The sequence below is a fragment of the Symphalangus syndactylus genome, chromosome 4 (assembly GCF_028878055.3).
Source record: "Symphalangus syndactylus isolate Jambi chromosome 4, NHGRI_mSymSyn1-v2.1_pri, whole genome shotgun sequence".
Lineage (NCBI taxonomy): Eukaryota > Metazoa > Chordata > Mammalia > Primates > Hylobatidae > Symphalangus > Symphalangus syndactylus.
The window spans coordinates 126764949-126782993 of NC_072426.2; positions in this window are offsets into that span (position 1 = coordinate 126764949).

Below are 18045 nucleotides of genomic sequence, written 5' to 3' on the forward strand. Positions count from 1 at the left end.
TGGTTGACCATAAGCTAATCCCGGAAGCCAGGCCACGTGAAGGCTACTAGAATCATGTCTCTGTTATCCCAGACCACCTCCAAAATAGTATGGGCATAATTATTGTTAGCCAGATTGTATTTATTTATTAGCTAACACTGGCTAATAAATTTGGGGAAAACCAGACCAAGCCACTATTACAGCATTACACTAGCACTCTTACATGTGCAATGAGATTTAATTTGAGAATATGCAGAACCCTCTTCTATAAATTTTGAGTGCATGCTCTGGCAGTTTACCCTCTGGCTTTAGCCAATTTATCATAAAGTATTTATTACCGCCGTGTTTCTGTGTGTGCGTATGTAGCTATTTCTCAGGATTAATGAAGAAGAGTTGGATCAAAAGGAATGGGCTTTGTATCCTCAAAAATGGCTGAGTGGAGTTTAAGGGTTCTCACTACAAAAAATAAGTATATGTGGTGACATCTGTGTTAATTCCCTCCATTTAGCCATTCCAGAATGTATACATATTTCAAAACCTGTTGTACATGATAAATATATACAATTTTCATGTCCATTTAAAATGATTAATTAGTGTTTTTAAAGGAATGAGCTAAATGTTCACCACATAAAGAAACATCAGAGACCTTGTGGAGTGAAATTATTGGAATGAAATAGTATCACCATGGTCACCAAATTGAGGCTCCTCAGACACTGTGGGACCAGGGACCTCCAAGCAGATTCCATCAACCTCCTGCTTCTCCTTAAGATATTCTCGATGGCAGGTTGCTAGTGACATTTGGTCCCTCTCCTCCCCCTTTCCACTTCCAGTTCTCAAAAGTCACGAACATGAAGACAGGTTTTAGCCATGTTGCTCTGTTAATCTACACACTTACTTCAAGGAAAGAATAAATTGATAGGCCGGGCACGGTGGCTCATGCCTCTAATCCCAACACTTTGGGAGGCCAAGGCAGGAGGACTCCTTCAGGCCTAGAGTTCAAGACCAGCCGGGGCAACATAGTGAGACCTTGTCCCTACCGAAAAAAAAAAAAATTAGCCGGGTGTGGTGGCACACACTTGTAGTTCCAACTACTTGAGGGGCTGAGACTGGAGGATCATTTGAGGTCAGAAATTTGAAGCTGCAGTGAGCCATGATTGTGCCGCTGCACTCCAGCCTGGGCAAAAAAACAAGACCCTGTGTCTTAAAAAAAGGAAAAAAATAAATAAATTGATAGTAAACTCCAGTCTCCAATATGGAATGGCACAGAGCTGAAAATATATTATTCCTTATCTGTCTTCTGTGCTAGGAGTTCATTTGTTAGAGTAACTGCAGAGATTTTGCAACTGTTTATACAGCATTTGAAATCCTAGACTTTTACTCCCATGAGACTACCATAGTCAGACTGTTTACGTCTCTTAGCAGTAGAACGAGAGTCACTTTATGATCTTAAATGTGAGCTCCCCTCATCTTGCCCTATTTCCTGATCACCAACCTTCACCAAGAGATTGGAAGAGACATTAACGACTGAGGAGACTGGGGAACTTTAGGTAGCCCATTGTCACTAAGGTATAGCTATTTTCCAGAAAAAAAAATTCTAAAGAAGCAAAATATTTTTAACAAACTTATTCATGCTCACACCAAATTAAAGGGGGGACCACAGCAAATTCTATTTTACAGTTCGTTGTCCCAGAGCCTTGACTATTTGGAATGCAGACTGTGCCCAGTTGGCAGGAATTTGGAATCAATTTACAGTGTGTGATATGATAACACACGTTCTGGATCAGCGGCAGAGGAATGTTTGGAGCTGTAATTCTGTCCATCTCCCCATTAGCAGGAAGCCATGCTAAACTCACAGCTGGAGAAGTGCCTAAAAAGAACTAGGTTTTTTGTGTGTGTATGAGAGTGTATTTACAAAGACAACACAAAACCCAGCCCCAGGGATAAATGCTAAATTAAGGCCATCAAAAATGAAACAGTACATTCATCACATGGATAAATTGGTATCTCATTGAGATCACTACTTTTCTCAGCTAGAAGCGTGGCTCTATACCCTCATACATCTGGGCTTCGTGTTACAGGGGATGTTTAACAACATTAGAGAAAGAAAACCCTAGACCCATTGGCAAGCAGAAAGTCAAATGGAAAGTGTTCATTTTAATAAGGCACAAAGGGATGTATACAAGATTCAAACAACGTGAGTTGAAACCTGATATCCCTGAGGCTTGAGGTAAAAACGGACTCTTGGCTCTGGTGAGCCAAACATTAAGGAAACATGTAAGTGCGTGTAAGTGCAAGCATGAAGCTAGCATAATTCAGCAGGCTTCGTGAAGCCAAATGCTGAGCTTAGGCAAGAAAGGCTGAACGTTGTTCTTTGAAAAGATGTAAGTTACTGGCACATCGAGGTTAGCAGAAAAAATGATTTATACAATGTAGTCTTGCTTTCATCTCACTCTCTCTTTTTTTTTTTTTTCCTTTTTTGAGACAGGGTCTTGCTCTGTAGCCCAGGCTGAAGTGCAGTGGTGCAATCACAGCGCACTACAGCCTCAACTTCCTGGGCTCAAGTGATCTTCCTGTCCCAGTCTTCCAAGTACCTGGGACCACAGGTGCACAGACACAATGCTCGACTAATATTTTTATTTATTTTAGAGACAGGGTCTCACTACACTGCTTAGGCTGGTCTTGAACTCATGGGCTCAAGCGAAAGTGCTGAAACTATAGGTGTGAGCCACTGCGCCTGTCTTCTCTGTCTTTTTTTTTTTTTTGAGACAGAGTCTCACTGTGGAGTGCAGTGGCACAATCCCTGCTCACTACAACCTCTGCCTCCTGAGTTCAAGCAATTCTCCTATCTCAGCCTCCTGAGTAGATGGGACTACAGGCGTGCACCACCACGCTCAGCTAATTTTATGTATTTTTAGCAGAGTTGGAGTTTCACCATGTTGTCTAGGCTGGTCTTGAACTCCTGGCCTCAAGTGATCCACCCGCCTCGGCCTCCCACTGGGTTCTCTTTTCTTAAAGTCCATAGTGTTCTGTACTTTTCTAACGGCTTCCTACTTTAACACTACTTACACAGACACAGCGCTTCTTTCATGAGTATCCTGAATGAATGAATTAGTGATTATGTTATTTAAAATATTCAGACTATGAAAGTGCTGAGGCAGTCACGGTTGATTTGGTGTTTTTATACTATTTCACTAATTCACAACATCATCCATTTAATTATGGCTGGCTTAAAGTCACCAAAAATCTACTAAAAAGTCAATCTGGTTTAATAATCAAGATAATATCATAGCTTCAGATAGGAAGATGATCATGATTTTACCATCACTTGTTCAAAATTAGAGCCATAAGACTTTGTAAAACCATCGACTGATTTAGAGTATAGTTAAAGAACACTCTGGCTAACTGCAGTCTTTTTGTTGAGGGAAGCCCTAGTTTTCAGGGCAAGGATTTATAAAGCATTTTTCTGTTGGCAAAATGCCTCTACACACATTTAATTGAATCCTCTCGACCTTGTATATTTTACTCTAGTATACCATTTGGGCTACTTCTTCAGAGGTGATCAGAAGTATTTGGTGTTAGTATTTGAGCAACATTTTTCCAGAGTTCTGTCTTCATTACATCAACTTCCTCTGACAGCTAGAAAGACTGTCTTAGCCATTTCCTCTTCAGAGCCCTGTTGCTTTTGAGCCAGTGACCTGTGTACCAGTTTCCTGCTCCACAGATGCCTTTAGTGAGAAGAGTCCAGTCGCTGACTCCGTTCCCATTTGGGTCACAGCCCCAACCCATCACTTCTCTTTGATGACCCACTCTACAATCTTCCAGTTTGTATCCCATTAAACCACACACAAGTTTTCCCCACTTTCCATTGAAAATTAAAAATCATATGATAGAAAAATACATAAACTAACAAGTTGCTTATGACCGCAGCATCCGAAGGTTTTTGGTTCTCGGTTTGTGTTTAGGTGGACAATCGTCATCAGCGTTGATCCTAGCACTCACACACCTTGCAAGTGGAACTGTGTCGACCTCCCTCCTCAACCCCACATCCTGCTCATGTGGGAAATGCTTTCCTCCGCCCTTACTCAACTGTATAGCCTCCAAGTCCCTTCTACTCCAACCTCCTGTGTGTGTATAACATTCTCTTATGCTTTTTTCTCTTTGCGATATTTTAAAAATCCTTTGTCATTGTTTTGAGTAGTTTCTTACTGAAGTTATTGTAGTATTCTTTGCCATTTCCATGTTAGTGGATTTATTTTTGGGTGTTTCCAGTTTGGAGTTATTACAGATAACATTGCCATAAATATCTGGTAAAATATTTTTCATTTAAAATTATTTTCTCAAAAGAAATTTCTAAGAATACCATTGTGGCAAAGGGTATAGTCTTTTTTTTTTTTTTTTTTTGAGATGGAGTCTCATTCTGCCACCCAGGTGGGAGTGCAGTGGCACAGTCTCGGCTCACTACAATCTCTGCCTCCCAGGTTCAAGTGATTCTCCTGCCTCATCCTCCTGAGTAGCTGGGGTTACAGTCGCCCACCACCACACCTGGCTAATTTTTGTCTTTTTTAGTAGAGAGAGGGCTTCCCCATATTTGCCAGGCTGGTCTTGAACTCCTGACCTCAAGTGATCTGCCCGCCTCGGCCTCCCAAAGTGCTTGGATTACAGACATGAGTCACCGCGCCCGGCTGGGTATAGTCATTTCTATGGCTGTTATTCTGTATTCAGGTTGCCTTCAAGAAAACATACTGCCAGCGTGGTGGCTTGGGCCTGTAATCCTAGTGCTTTGGAAGGCTGAGGCAGAAGGATCACTTGAGGCCAGAAGTTCAAGACCAGCCTGGGCAACATAATGAGACCCTGTCTCTATTTAAAAAAAGAAAAAGAAAAAGTAAAAGAAAAAAAAGCTGGGCATGGTGGCATGTGCCACCTGTGGTCAAAACAACAAAAAAGTACCAACTTATCCTGTCCTTGGCACTAGAAGAGTGGGCTTCTTTGAGTTACTTCCAAAACTGGGTTTTATAACAATTCACTTTTATTATTGTTCTTAATTATTATAAAATGATACTACAGTTATCTTAATTTGCATTTTGCAGTGAGGCTGATCTATCAGTATAAAATTTCAGCCTGAACCAATCTTTAACATAAAGGGAAAATAATTTCGAAGGAGGGTGGGGTAGGTCATTCCTTCAAATGTATTGGGCAAACTCAGAACTGGCCTCCACCTTGCAGAGAGAAAACCCTGGATTGCTGTGCAGTAACGCGCTGTCACCCTCTAGTCTAGATACTTATTTCCTCACGCACAGATGATTGCCCAAGCCTCTTAACCAATTCACCAAACTTCCAGCTTCAGCTCTCCAAGTCATCTACCACACAATTTCCAGTTTGATGTGCTCCCAGAGGACGTGTGGCCCTAGGGAGGGGACAAGGGCCGCAGGCAGCTCACACTGGAATCTAAGTCCCCAGATCCTCAGTCAGCGTCCTTTCTCCTACATCTTGCCCTTCTCACTACTTTCTGGGAGTTCCAACGTCTCAGCAGGGCTGCTGGGCGATGCCGTAGCCTTTCTCTGCAGCCCTCCGGCAGCAGCCGCCAGGGCCACTGCGTGAGGTTCACACACCCGCTGATTGTGATTCTGTCCCTTTGGCTCTGGCGGCCCGGAGTCCTCGCGCCTCTGAGAGCTGCATTCGCTCGTCTGGGCTGCGTCCTACTGTTTCCGCGAAGCTACTGTTGGCAGTTGACTTGCTTCGGGTTGTGTTCTCCATGGCCCGGCCGGTTTGCCTCCTGCCTGGTTTCTCTTCCCGAGCTGATAGACCCTGCTTTCTGTGTGTCTGCCATGGCCTGCCAGGGTGTGAGGACTGTGATTCGCATGGAACTAATTTTCTTTGCTGGTGGAGGCCCCCTCTGATCATGTTTTGCAGCTTCTTTCCTGAGGGAAGGGTAGAGGGATGTCTGCGCTCACACTGATGTGGAGTCAACTGTCAGGTTCTGTACGCTGTGAGGGTCCTCTTCAACCATCCAGCAGGCATTCCTCTCAAACCATTTAGGGTGGACTTTTGTTCTCTTCTTCAGACACACACACACACACACACACACACACACACACACACACACGCTGAATTTAGTCTGTCGTTGGCTCAAGATGTCTTGGTTAGTAGCACACAAGCACACACTCTGGAGCCAGACTGCCAGGTTTGAATCCTGGCTCCTCTGCTTAGATCTGTGACCTTGGGAAGTTACTTAACCTCTGCCTATGTAAATGTTTGCTCCTATTATTGATTAGTCCTTGAAGAGAAAGGGAGATTTTAGAAGGATAGACAGATCAGGCCTTACCTAAGGTGCTCCTTTTTCAATTGGTGGTCTGTTTTATTTTGTAATTGAAGGAAATATAAGGAAGCCCTATCTTGGCTTGGGAGCCTGAAATTTCAACGTGTGTCTAAATGGAAGAACTGAAATGGGGTCATTTTCACAATATGAGGGCATTAGTTTCATGTTGGCCTGGCATTAAAGTTGACTTGGTGGATGCATTTAGTGGGCCATCACCTGAGCTCTTCTGACAGGCCCATCCAAACTCATAGGGTTTGCTTTCTTCTGGTTCTCACTGTGTTTTTGTTTTTCTTTTTTCTTTTCCTTTTCTTTTCTTTTTCTTTTTCTTTCTTTCTTTCGCTCTTGTTGCCCAGGCTGGAGCTCAATGGCATGATCTCAGCTCACTGCAACCTCCACCTCCTGGGTTCAAGTGATTCTCCTGCCTCAGCTTCCCAAGTAGGTGGGATTACAGGCGCCCGCCACCACACCCAGCTAACTTTTGTATATTTAGTAGAGACGGGGTTTCACCATGTTGACCAGCCTGGTCTTGAACTTCTGACCTCAGGTGATCCACACGCCTCTGCCTCCCAAAGCACTGGGATTAGAGTCTTGAGCCACTGCGCCCGGCCTGTGTTTCTTAATATAGGAAATAACAACAAAACAACATTGCATAACACTTCCTATGTGCAGGGCACTCTTCTATAGCCTTACATATATTAACTTACTTTTCTGCCACAACTTGCGAGGCAGACTACTTCACAGTTGAGAAATGAAGACACAGAGAGGTTAAGAAACTTGCTGAAGGCCCTACAGGACACCAGATTCTATCAGCTTAAACTTGGCCAAGTGGCCCTAGACTGGCAGGCTAGGTGTACAACAAAGGAAAGAACAGATCTTCTTTTATCACTCCTTTTTCCTAATATCTGCCTCCCACTGCTGACCTGGCAGCTTTTTATTTGAACTTTAAGTGCCAAACTTAACATGACTGTAATTTGAAAGCACGCAGATTCAGGAAGCTGTGGAGTTGCTTTACTTAGTGGATTTTGAAGCAGTAAGAAATGATTGATTAAAAAAGTTCAGGCTTCCTGCTGACAAGCTTACAGGTCAAGACAGAAATTCATTCAATGTTAGATATGGAAAGGACCTTAGAGGTGACATCATTTTTTGGCTTTATTTTACTAGGCAAGAAAAAAGGTCCATGCCTTGTTCAAGGTAGTGAAGCATATTTTCCAAAATTACAATTAGATTGTTTAGATGGGTAAGTCAGATAAATGTTGCTGAAGTACTACAATTAGGGTTCTATCTAATTATGGAAATTAATATATGATATTAGTTTGGGGAGTTCCTACAGCATCAAAGGTTCATATGACTTAATTCATATATCAAGGTTACCTCACCTAGACAGAAAGGTCCCATATCCACTACTGAGCATGACATCGTTTCTGGAACTATGAAACATGCAATAGGCTGGGTGCGGTGGTTCATGCCTGTAATCCCAGCACTTTGGGAGGCCGAGGTGGGCAGATCACAAGGCCAGGAGATCGAGACCATCCTGGCTAACACAGTGAAACCCCGTCTCTACTAAAAATACAAAAAATTAGTCAGGTGTGGTGGCAGGCGCCTGTAGTCCCAGCTACTCAGGAGGCTGAGGCAGGAGAACGGCGTGAACACGGGAGGTAGAGCTTGCAGTGAAATGAGATTATGCCATTGCGCTCCAGCCTGGGCAACAGAGCGAGACTCTGTCTCATAAAAAAAAAAAAAGAAACATGCAATAACGAGAAGTTGGTTATGTAGTATTGGCATCCTCTTAAAAACAGATTTTGTGGTGCCATAATGGCTTTTATTTAGTGTTTTCATTGTGCACATTCCTACTGATCACTGTTACACCAGTGGTCAGCACTGACCTCCCACTCACTCAAGGGTATAAAGGCAGTATTGCCCTGGTGGCTGAAAGCAAGGATTCCAGAGCTAGCCTGCCTGGGTCTGAATTTCAGTTCTGTACTTACTGGTTTATGACTTTGGGCAATTATACCTTACCTATGTGTGCTGTGGTCTGAATGTTTGTGTCTTCATAAAATTGATATGTGGAAACCTATTAATAATTCCCAAGGAGATGGAGGTAAGGCCTTTGCAAGGTAATTGGGCATAAGAGCATAGTCCCCATGTATGGAATGAGCGCCCTTACGAAAGAGTCCCCAGAGAGCTGCCTTGCCTCTTCTACCATGTGAGGACACAATGAGTAGGTAGCAGCTACAAACCAGGAAATGGGCCCTCACCAGACACCGAATCTGCCTTGAGCTCAGAGTTCCCAGCCCCTAGTATTGTGAGAAATAAATTTCTGTTGTTTATAAGCTACCCAGTCTGTGGTATTTTGTTACAGCAGCTAGAATGGACGCAGACATTGTATCTCAATTTCCCCATCTGTAAAATAGGCATAATGATTGCATGGGGTTGTTGGAAGGATGAAATCATTTAATATATGCAAAGCACTTAGGAAAGGGCTGGGCACATCATAAGCACTACACGAAGGTTTCTATCGTTATTGCTAAAAGGAGAAGCTGAGTTACTGTGGAACCACTTCAGATTGTTAAATGATGATGGAGCTGAAAAAGTACTAATCATTTCTGCTTCCCAGACTAGGGGGCTAGGCCTTGTTTTATAGCTTAAGAGAGACCTTTAAAAATAGGGTCCTTCCAAGATCATCTACTAAGAAATTGACTCAATTTCCAGAATTAAATGCCAATATTCTAAAGTATACTTCTATATCTTTTCCAATAACATGGAAATGAGAAAGAAAACAAGGAAAAGAAACATAAATTCGCCAGGTGTGGTGGCTCACGCCTGTAATCCCAGAACTTTGGGAGGCTGAGGCGGGTGGATCACGAGGTCAGGAGATCGAGACCATCCTGGCTAACACAGTGAAACCCCGTCTCTACTAAAAATGCAAAAAATTAGCCGGGCTTGGTGGCGGGCAACTGTAGTCCCAGCTACTCGGGAGGCTGAGGCAGGAGAAAGGCGTGAACCCAGAAGGCGGAGCTTGCAGTGAGCAGAGATCACGCCACTGCACTCCAGCCTGGGCGACACAGCGAGGCTCTGTCATTAAAAAAAAAAAAAAAGAAAAGAAAGAAACATAAATTCTACTCCCTGGTCTGCATTTCAATTCCACAAGTAGAAGATTTCAATAATAAGTGCAAACCGTTAAGTATGTTAATGCAGTTATTATTTTAGAGGTTTACACAGATAACTTTCCCAACAGACTACAAGCTAGTATGTACAAAAGTATGTGGAGGAAAAAGGGGGAAAAAGTATGCAGAGGGACAAGAATTCTATGTTTAAAAGTGTGGAGACTCAAAAGAAAAATGACAGACTTTACTAGATTTTGTACTGCCCTTAATTTATCAACTGGAGATAATATTGGGTTTTTTTTTTTTTTTTTTTTTTTTGAGATGGAGTCTCGCTCTGTCACCCAGGCTGGAGTGCAGTGGTGCGATCTCAGCTCACTGCAAGCTCTGCCTCCCAGGTTCATGCCATTCTTCTGCCTCAGCCTCCCGAGTAGCTGGGACTACAGGCGCCCGCCACCACACCTGCTAATTTTTTGTATTTTTTTTAGTAGAGACAGGGTTTCACCATGTTAGCCAGGATGGTCTCGATCTCTTGACCTCGTGATCCACCCGCCTCGGCCTCCCAAAGTGCTGGGATTACAGGCGTGAGGCACCGTGCCCGGCCTTGGGTGGGAGGTATGTTTTATAGCTGTGTGTCACAATAGTAACTTACTTTTTTTGTGTGTGTGAGACGGAGTTTCGCTCTTATTGCCCAGGCTGGAGTGCAGTGGCGTCATCTTGGTTGACAGCAACCTCCGCCTCCCGGATTCAAGCAATTCTCCTGCCTCAGCCTCCCAAGTAGCTGGGATTACAGGCATGCACCACCACGCCCGGTTAATTTTGTATTTTTAGTAGAGACGGGGTTTCTCCATGTTGGCCAGGCTGGTCTCGAACTCCCGACCTCAGGTGATCCACCCGCTTCAGCCTCTCAAAGTGCTGAGATTACAGGCGTTAGCCACTGCGCCCGGCCAGTAACTTAATGACTATAGCTGGGCCTTCATAGATTTTTCTACCTATGAGCATCCTAAAATAAGTAGAATTAAAACATTTAAAAAAAGGAAGTTTCAAAGTGTGTTCCTGCTTCTTTGTCTTTAGAGACAGTATGGCACAATGAAGTTGGAGGTCAGTTTTAACTCTGGATTGGCTACCTACCCCTCTCAGTCTCAGTTTCTAACATGTAAAATAAGGACAGTAACATGATTCCTATCAGATTTTTGTGGGGTTTACATAAGACATGCACGCAAAGTAAGTGCTCAGTGACTGTTCTCCCTTTTCCTTACACATAAGAAATACTTTTTTTTGTTGTTTTGTTTTTTGTTTTTGAGACAGGGTCCCACTTTGTTGCCCAAGCTGGAGTGCAGTGGCAGCATTATTGCTCACTGCAGACTTGACCTCACAGGCTCAAGAGGGGCGAGGGTAGAAGTTTGGATTTCATTCTAATCGTATAGAAAACCACTGGAGGGTTGTATACGTAATCTGAATTGTATTTTTAAAAGATCATTTTGGCACTTATAAAATTGAGATGTAAGGGGCAATAGTAGAAGCAAGGAGACCACTAGAAGGCAACTATAGGAGTCTATGTGAGAAATGAATTCTTTTTTTTTTTTTTTTTTTTTTTCTGGAAATGGAGTCTTGCTCTGTCACCCTGGCTGGAGTGCAGTGGTGCAATCTTGGCTCACTGCAATTTCTGCCTCCTGGGTTCAAGCAATTCTCCTGCCTCAGCCTCCTGAGTAGCTGGGATTACAGACATGCACCACCACATCTGGTTAATTTTCATATTTTTAGTAGAGACAGGGGTTTCACCATGTTGGCCAGGCTGGTCTTGAACTCCTGGCCTCAAGTGATCTGCCTGCTTTGGTCTCCCAAAGTGCTGGGATTACAGGCATGAGCCACTGCGCCCGGCCAAGAAATGAGTTCTTAGATCAGGGTAGTGATGAAGAAAAAGGCTAGGTATGGGAAATAGTGTGGGGGAGGGCACCATAGGACTAATTGATAGATTTAAAGGCTGTGAAGGAAAGAGGAATTAAATATGACTCCTTGGCCTTTTTTTTTTTTTTTTTTGAGATGGAGTCTCGCCCTGTTGCCCAGGCTGGAGTGCAATGGCACTATCTCAGCTCACTGCAACCTCTGCCTCCTGGGTTCAAGCGATTCTCCTGCCCCAGCCTCCCAAGTAGCTGGGATTCCAGGTGCGCGTTGCCACGCCCAGCTAAGTTTTTGTAGCTTTAGTAGAGATGGGGTTTTACCATGTTGGCCAGGCTAGTCTCGAACTCTTGACCTCGTGATCCATCCACCTCGGCTTCCCAAAGTGCTGGGATTACAGGCGTGAGCCACCGCGCCCGGCCTGACTCCTTGGCTTTTTAAAGAAAATAATCGTTAGTTTTTTTTAGAGATGCGGGTCTTGCTCTTTGTCCAGGCTGGTCTCAAACTCCTGGGCTTAAGCCACCCTCCTGCCTCAGCCTCCTGAATAGCTGAGACTACAGACGTGCACCACCACGCCCTGCTGACTCTTTGACTTTTGGCTTGAGCAACTAGGTAGATAGTGGTGTTGTTGACTTGAAGTTAGAAAGACTGGGGATTTAACAGCTTTGGAAAGGCGGAATCAAGAGTTTTGAACTTGTTAGGGTTTAAGATGCTTATTACTGTTTAGAAGAGATACACTTAAATAGACAAGTTTGGTTAAAAGTATAATAACAGGATGGGAAAATATATTACAAGCACGCACCACAGAATTCAGAGGAAAAAAGCTTATTGGATATATGTGTGCGGAAATTCAGGTCAGGGCCAAAAGTATAATTTGAGACTGTATTAGTCTGTTTTCATTGCTCAAGTCAATACCTGAGGCTGGGTAATTTATAAAGAAAAAGAGGTTTAATTGACTTAAGGTACTGTAGGCTGTACAGAAAGCATGGCACCAGAATCTGCTTCCAGTGAGGGCCTCAGGAAGCTTCCAATCATGGCAGAAGGCAAAGGGGAAGCAGGCATGTCACATGGGGAGAGCAGGAGCAAGAGAGAGAGGGAGGAAGTGCCAGGCTCTTTTAAACAACTGTGTGAACTAACAGGGTTGGGGAGGGCACCAAGCTATTCATGAGGAATCTACCCCCATGACCCAAACACCTCTTACCACCTTCATCCCACCTCTAACAATGGGGATCACATTTCAACATGAGATTTGGAGGGGACAAATATCTAAACCATATCAGGGATAGTATTTAAAGACATAGGGCTAGCTGAGTGAATCCAGAGAAAGAATAAAGAGTGTCAAGGACCAAGACCTGAGGTACTCTTACTTTTAGAGATTGGCCATAGGAGGAAAAGGCAAGAAAGCAGACTGAGGAGGTAGGGGGAAATGATCACAGATGGTATCCAGACCCATAGGTGGCACATGCCAGGAGTGCCATTGGCATACACTTAAGGTGACGGTCCTGGTAACAGCAGATTGTCCTTGGAAGAATAAACTAATTTACTAACTAATAAGCAAGGCTGGGTGTGGTGGCTCATGGTTGTAATCCCAGCACTTTGGGAGGCCAAGGCAGGTGGATCACCTGAGGTCAGGGTTCGAGACCAGCCTGGCCAACGTGGTGAAACTCCATCTCTACTAAAAATGCAAAAATTAGCCAGGCGTGCTGGTGGGCGCCTGTAATCCCAGCTACTTGGGAGGCTGAGGTAGGAGAATCACTTGAACCCGGGAGACGGAGGTTGCAGTGAGCCGAGATCACGCCATTGCACTCCAGCCTGGGTGACAGAGCAAGACTCTGTCTCAAAAAAAAAAAAAAAAGCACTGTTTCTCTGCAGATATCTAATCGGTACTTTTAGTACTTTGATTTATTTTGCTAATTTAATTGACATAAAATGTTTGTTTTTACTTGCAGTTGTAAAATAAACTAAGTACTAGTTTGCTATTTGTCTCATATGCACATTCTGTTAACCTCTTTGAGACTGGTTTTTGTTAATGATCATTGTTTACATTCATTTTTGTTTTGATTGACCTTTTTTTTTCTGTCACTTGGGAATGTTTCTGGCTGCAAGTAACAGAAAACTTGACCATAGTAAGAAAGAGTTACTTTTGCTTATAAAACAAGATGACTAAAAGCAGTCTACAATTCCATAATTCCACCAAGGATCCAGATGTTTCCTGCCTTTCCAATCTACCATCCTCAGCCTGTAACTTTCTTCATCAGGCTTGCCTGATGGCTGACAAACCTCTGGGCATCGCATCTGTGTTCCAGCAGGAAGAAGGACACAGAGCAAAAGGCTTGTGTGAGTCTATTCTTTTTCATCAGGAAAACAACAGCTTTCCTTGAATCCAACCTAGTAGAAGTCTACTTATATTTCACTGACCAGAACTAGGCCACATAGCCATGCCAAGGTGCAAGGGAGGCTGGGAAGGTGATTGTTTTCTTCTCATTCATCTATCATTCATTCAATCATATTTAAATATTTAGCAGGACCACACCCAAGGCATCATATATAAACCACATTCTAGCTTTCTTAAAAAAATTTTTCTTAGGGCTCTGTTCTGTTCCATTGGTCTATATCTCTGTTTTGGTACCAGTACCATCTCAGAAATAATACCACACATCTACAACCATATGATCTTTGACAAACAAGAAATGGGGAAAGGATTCCCTATTTAATAAATGGTGCTGGGAAAACTGGCTAGCCATATGTAGAAAGCTGAAACTGGATCCCTTCCTTACATCTTATACAAAAATCAATTCAAGATGGATTAAAGACTTAAATGTTAGATCTAAAACCATAAAAACCTTAGAAGAAAACCTAGGCAATACCATTCAGGACATAGGCATGGGCAAGGACTTCATGACTAAAACAGCAGAAGCAACGGCAACAAAAGTCAAAATTGACAAAGGGGATCTAATTAAACTAAAGAGCTTCTGCACAGCAAAAGAAACTACTATCAGAGTGAACAGGCAACCTACATAATAGGAGAAAATTTTTACAATCAACCCATCTGACAAAGAGCTGATATCCAGAATCTACAAAGAACTTAAACAAATTTACCGGAAAAAAAATCAAACAACCCCATCAAAAAGTGGGCGAAGGATATGAACAGACATTTCTCAAAAGAAGACATTTATGCAGCCAACAGACACATGAAAAAATGCTCATCATCACTGGCCATCAGAGAAATGCAAATCAAAACCACAACGAGATGCCATCTCACACCAGTTAGAATGGCGATCATTAAAAAGTCAGGAAACAACAGGTGCTGGAGAGGATGTGGAGAAATAGGAACACTTTTACACAGTTGGTGGGACTGTAAACTACTTCAACCATTGTGGAAGACAGTGTGGTGATTCCTCAAGGATCTAGAACTAGAAATACCATTTGACCCAGCCATCCCATTACTGGGTATATACCCAAAGGATTATAAATCATGCTGGTATAAAGGCACATGCACACGTATGTTTATTGCGGCACTATTCACAATAGCAAAGACTTGGAACCAACCCAGATGTCCATCAATGATAGACTGGATCAAGAAAATGTGGTACATATACACCATGGAATACTATGCAGCCATAAAAAAGGATGAGTTCATGTCCTTTGTAAGGACATGGATGAAGCTGGAAACCATCATTCTGAGTAAACTATCACAAGGACAGAAAACCAAACACTGCATGTTCTCACTCATAGGTGGGAAATTAACAATGAGAACACTTCGACACAGTGTGGGGAACATCACACACCGGGGCCTGTCGTGGGGTGGGGGGAGGGGGGAGAGATAGCATTAGGAGATATACCTAATGTAAATGACGAGTTAACAGGTGCAGCACACCAACGTGGCACATGTATACATATGTAAGAAACCTGCACGTTGTGCACAAGTACCCTAGAACTTAAAGTATAATAAAGTAAAAATAAAAAAATTTTTTTCTTTCATTTTCAAACTTTAAACTTTTTTCAAACTTTCAAACTTTTCAAAAAGTTAAAGTTCTAATTTAATCAATTTATTTTTAAATTACAGTAAAATTTACTCTTTTACAGTTTTATGAATATTTTTTAAAATAGAGAATAATAAACTGTGAATACTGCTGCTACTCACCCAAAATTACATTACAGTCCCATAACAGAAAAGGTCAATTGTTTAACACGACAGAGTTTGAGAAAGGAGAGAATCCTTATCCTTATCCAATGCATTTAATTGAGGCGTTATAAGATGAGATGGAATAAAGTTATAGTAAGAAGGGTCCTCTAGAGGTTGGGTGCGGTGGTTCACACTTGTAATCCCATCACTTTGGGAGGCCGAGGCAGGAGGATTGCTTAAACTTAGGAATTCAAGACCAGATCCTATGTCAAAAAGAAAAGAAAAATAAATAAGTAAATAAATAAATAAATACCAGTAGAGATTTAGCCATTCATAGGTCTTTTTTTTTTTTTTTTAAAACAAAACCATTTTATCTCATATGAATCTAACTTAACATTGATATACTCCACTAAGACATCACCTTAATGCCTCTTCCACACTTTAGTTGTGTGTATATAATTTTCTTTTCTTTTTTTTTTTTTGGAGACAGGGTCTCACTCAGTCACCCAGGCTGGAGTGCAGTGGTGCAATCTTGGCTCACTGAAGCCTTGAACTCCTAGGCTCAAGCAATCCTCCCACCTCAGCCTCCTGAGTAGCTGGGACTACAGACTACAGGTGTGTGCCACCATGCTCGGCTAACTTTAAAAAACATTTTGGGCCAGGTGCGGTGGCTCATGCCTGTAATCCCAGCACTTTGGGAGGCCGAAGTGGGTGGATCACGAGGTCAGGAGTTCAAGACCAGCCTGACCAACATGGTGAAACCCCGTCTCTACTAAAAATATATAAAAAAAAAGCCAGGCGTGATGGTGGGCGCCTGTAATCCCAGCTACGCAGGAGGCTGAGGCAGGAGAAATGCTTGAACCCGGGAAGCAGAGGTTGCAGTGAGCTGAGATCGTGCCACTGTACTCCAGGCTAGGTGACAGAGTGAGGCTCCATCTCAAACAAACAAACAAACAAACAAACAAAAATTTATAAAGACAAAGTCTCACTATGTTGCCCAGGCTGGTCTTGAACTCCTGGGCTCAAGCGATCCTCCTACCTTGGCCTCCCAAAATATTGGAATTACAGGCGTAAGCCACCTTGCCTGGCCTATAATTTTCATATTGACTTAATTTGTGTTTACATTAATTTTTTTTCAGTTAACATTATTTCATATATACTTCTCCATAACTCTACCACTTAAAGCAGCTCTGGCTGGACAGGGTGGCTTGCACTTGTAATTCCAGAACTTTGAGAGGCTGAGGTGGGTATATCGTTTGAGCCCAGGAGTTCAAGACCAGCCTGGGCAACGTGGTGAAACCTTGTCTCTATAAAAACCCAAAAATCAGCCAGGTGTGGTGGCCTGCATCTGTGTTCCCAGCTGCTTGGGAGGCTGAGGCAGGAGTATTGTTTGAGCCAAGGAGGCAGAAGTTGCCGTGAGCCAAGATTGGGCCACTGCCTTTCAGCCTGGGTGAAAGAGTGAGATCAGAGTAGTAATGAAGAAAAAGGCTCGGTATGGGAAATAGTATGGAGGAGGGCACCATAGGACTAATTCATAGATTTAAAGGGTGTAAAGGAAAGATGAATTAAATATGACTCCTTGGCTTTTTAAAGAAAATTATTATTAGTTTTTAGATCTAGGTATTTCCCATACCTAGCCTTTTTCTTCATCACTACCCTTGTCTCAAAACAATTTATAAATAAAAATTTTTAAAGGAGTTCTATAACTTGGATTTTAAAATTCTCTATGGGCTTTGGTTTCTTCTGTAAAATGAGGCAGTTGGGCTATTAAATGATTTCTAAAAAATTTCCAGCTCTAATATTCTGTGACAATATCTAGGATTGACAAGGGGAATAATGGAAATATAGCACAAATAACACAGGAGTCTTCTTTGAAGAACAAGATTACTCCAAAACATGGATGCTGCTTAATGGGCCATAACTTTCCTGTTGTCCATGAGTCAGCATGAAAAATAACTCCAGAGGAGGCTAAGTAGGTCAGATTTATCTAAGAAGACAGCTGTGTAATCCCGTATCCCTCTCCAACCCCATGGCACTGCAGATACATGCTTCTGGCTCTGTGAACAACAGTCAAATAGCATTACCCATTTTGTAAAGTCCACAAGACCACAACTTGAAAAATCAAGCTGGCCTTACAAAGTTTCAGAAAAAGCTACAGCAGTATTTACATATGGTCCATAGCAATGTTACTCTATCTTTTAAGTCATTTCCATTGATGCTGTGATACTCGTTAATGTGGGAAAGACTTTATTAGTAAAAGAGTAAAGTAATTTAAATGTTAGCAAAAAAGTTTTGTATCACAACTTTGAATCTGTTTAACAAAACCGGTTAGGCTGTTAATGTTTGCTTGCTTTCCTTTATACGTATTATAGTCATACGAGGACTTAAAATTACATTCTGTAAATAAATAGGCCCATGAGAGAACTTTCATTTAGAAGCAAACTTTGAAGGTGCAGTTACTGCTTAAGTGGGCTGTGCAAATATTCCTGTCACTGGAGGTCCCTTTAACTCCGTGGGGGACCTTCAGAATCCAAGGGGCAAATAGAAACTTGGAGAAGTGAAGAGAAAAAAAGGGCACATTGAGATGGCACTGGAGATCCTTGCTAAATAAAGGAAGATGTTGG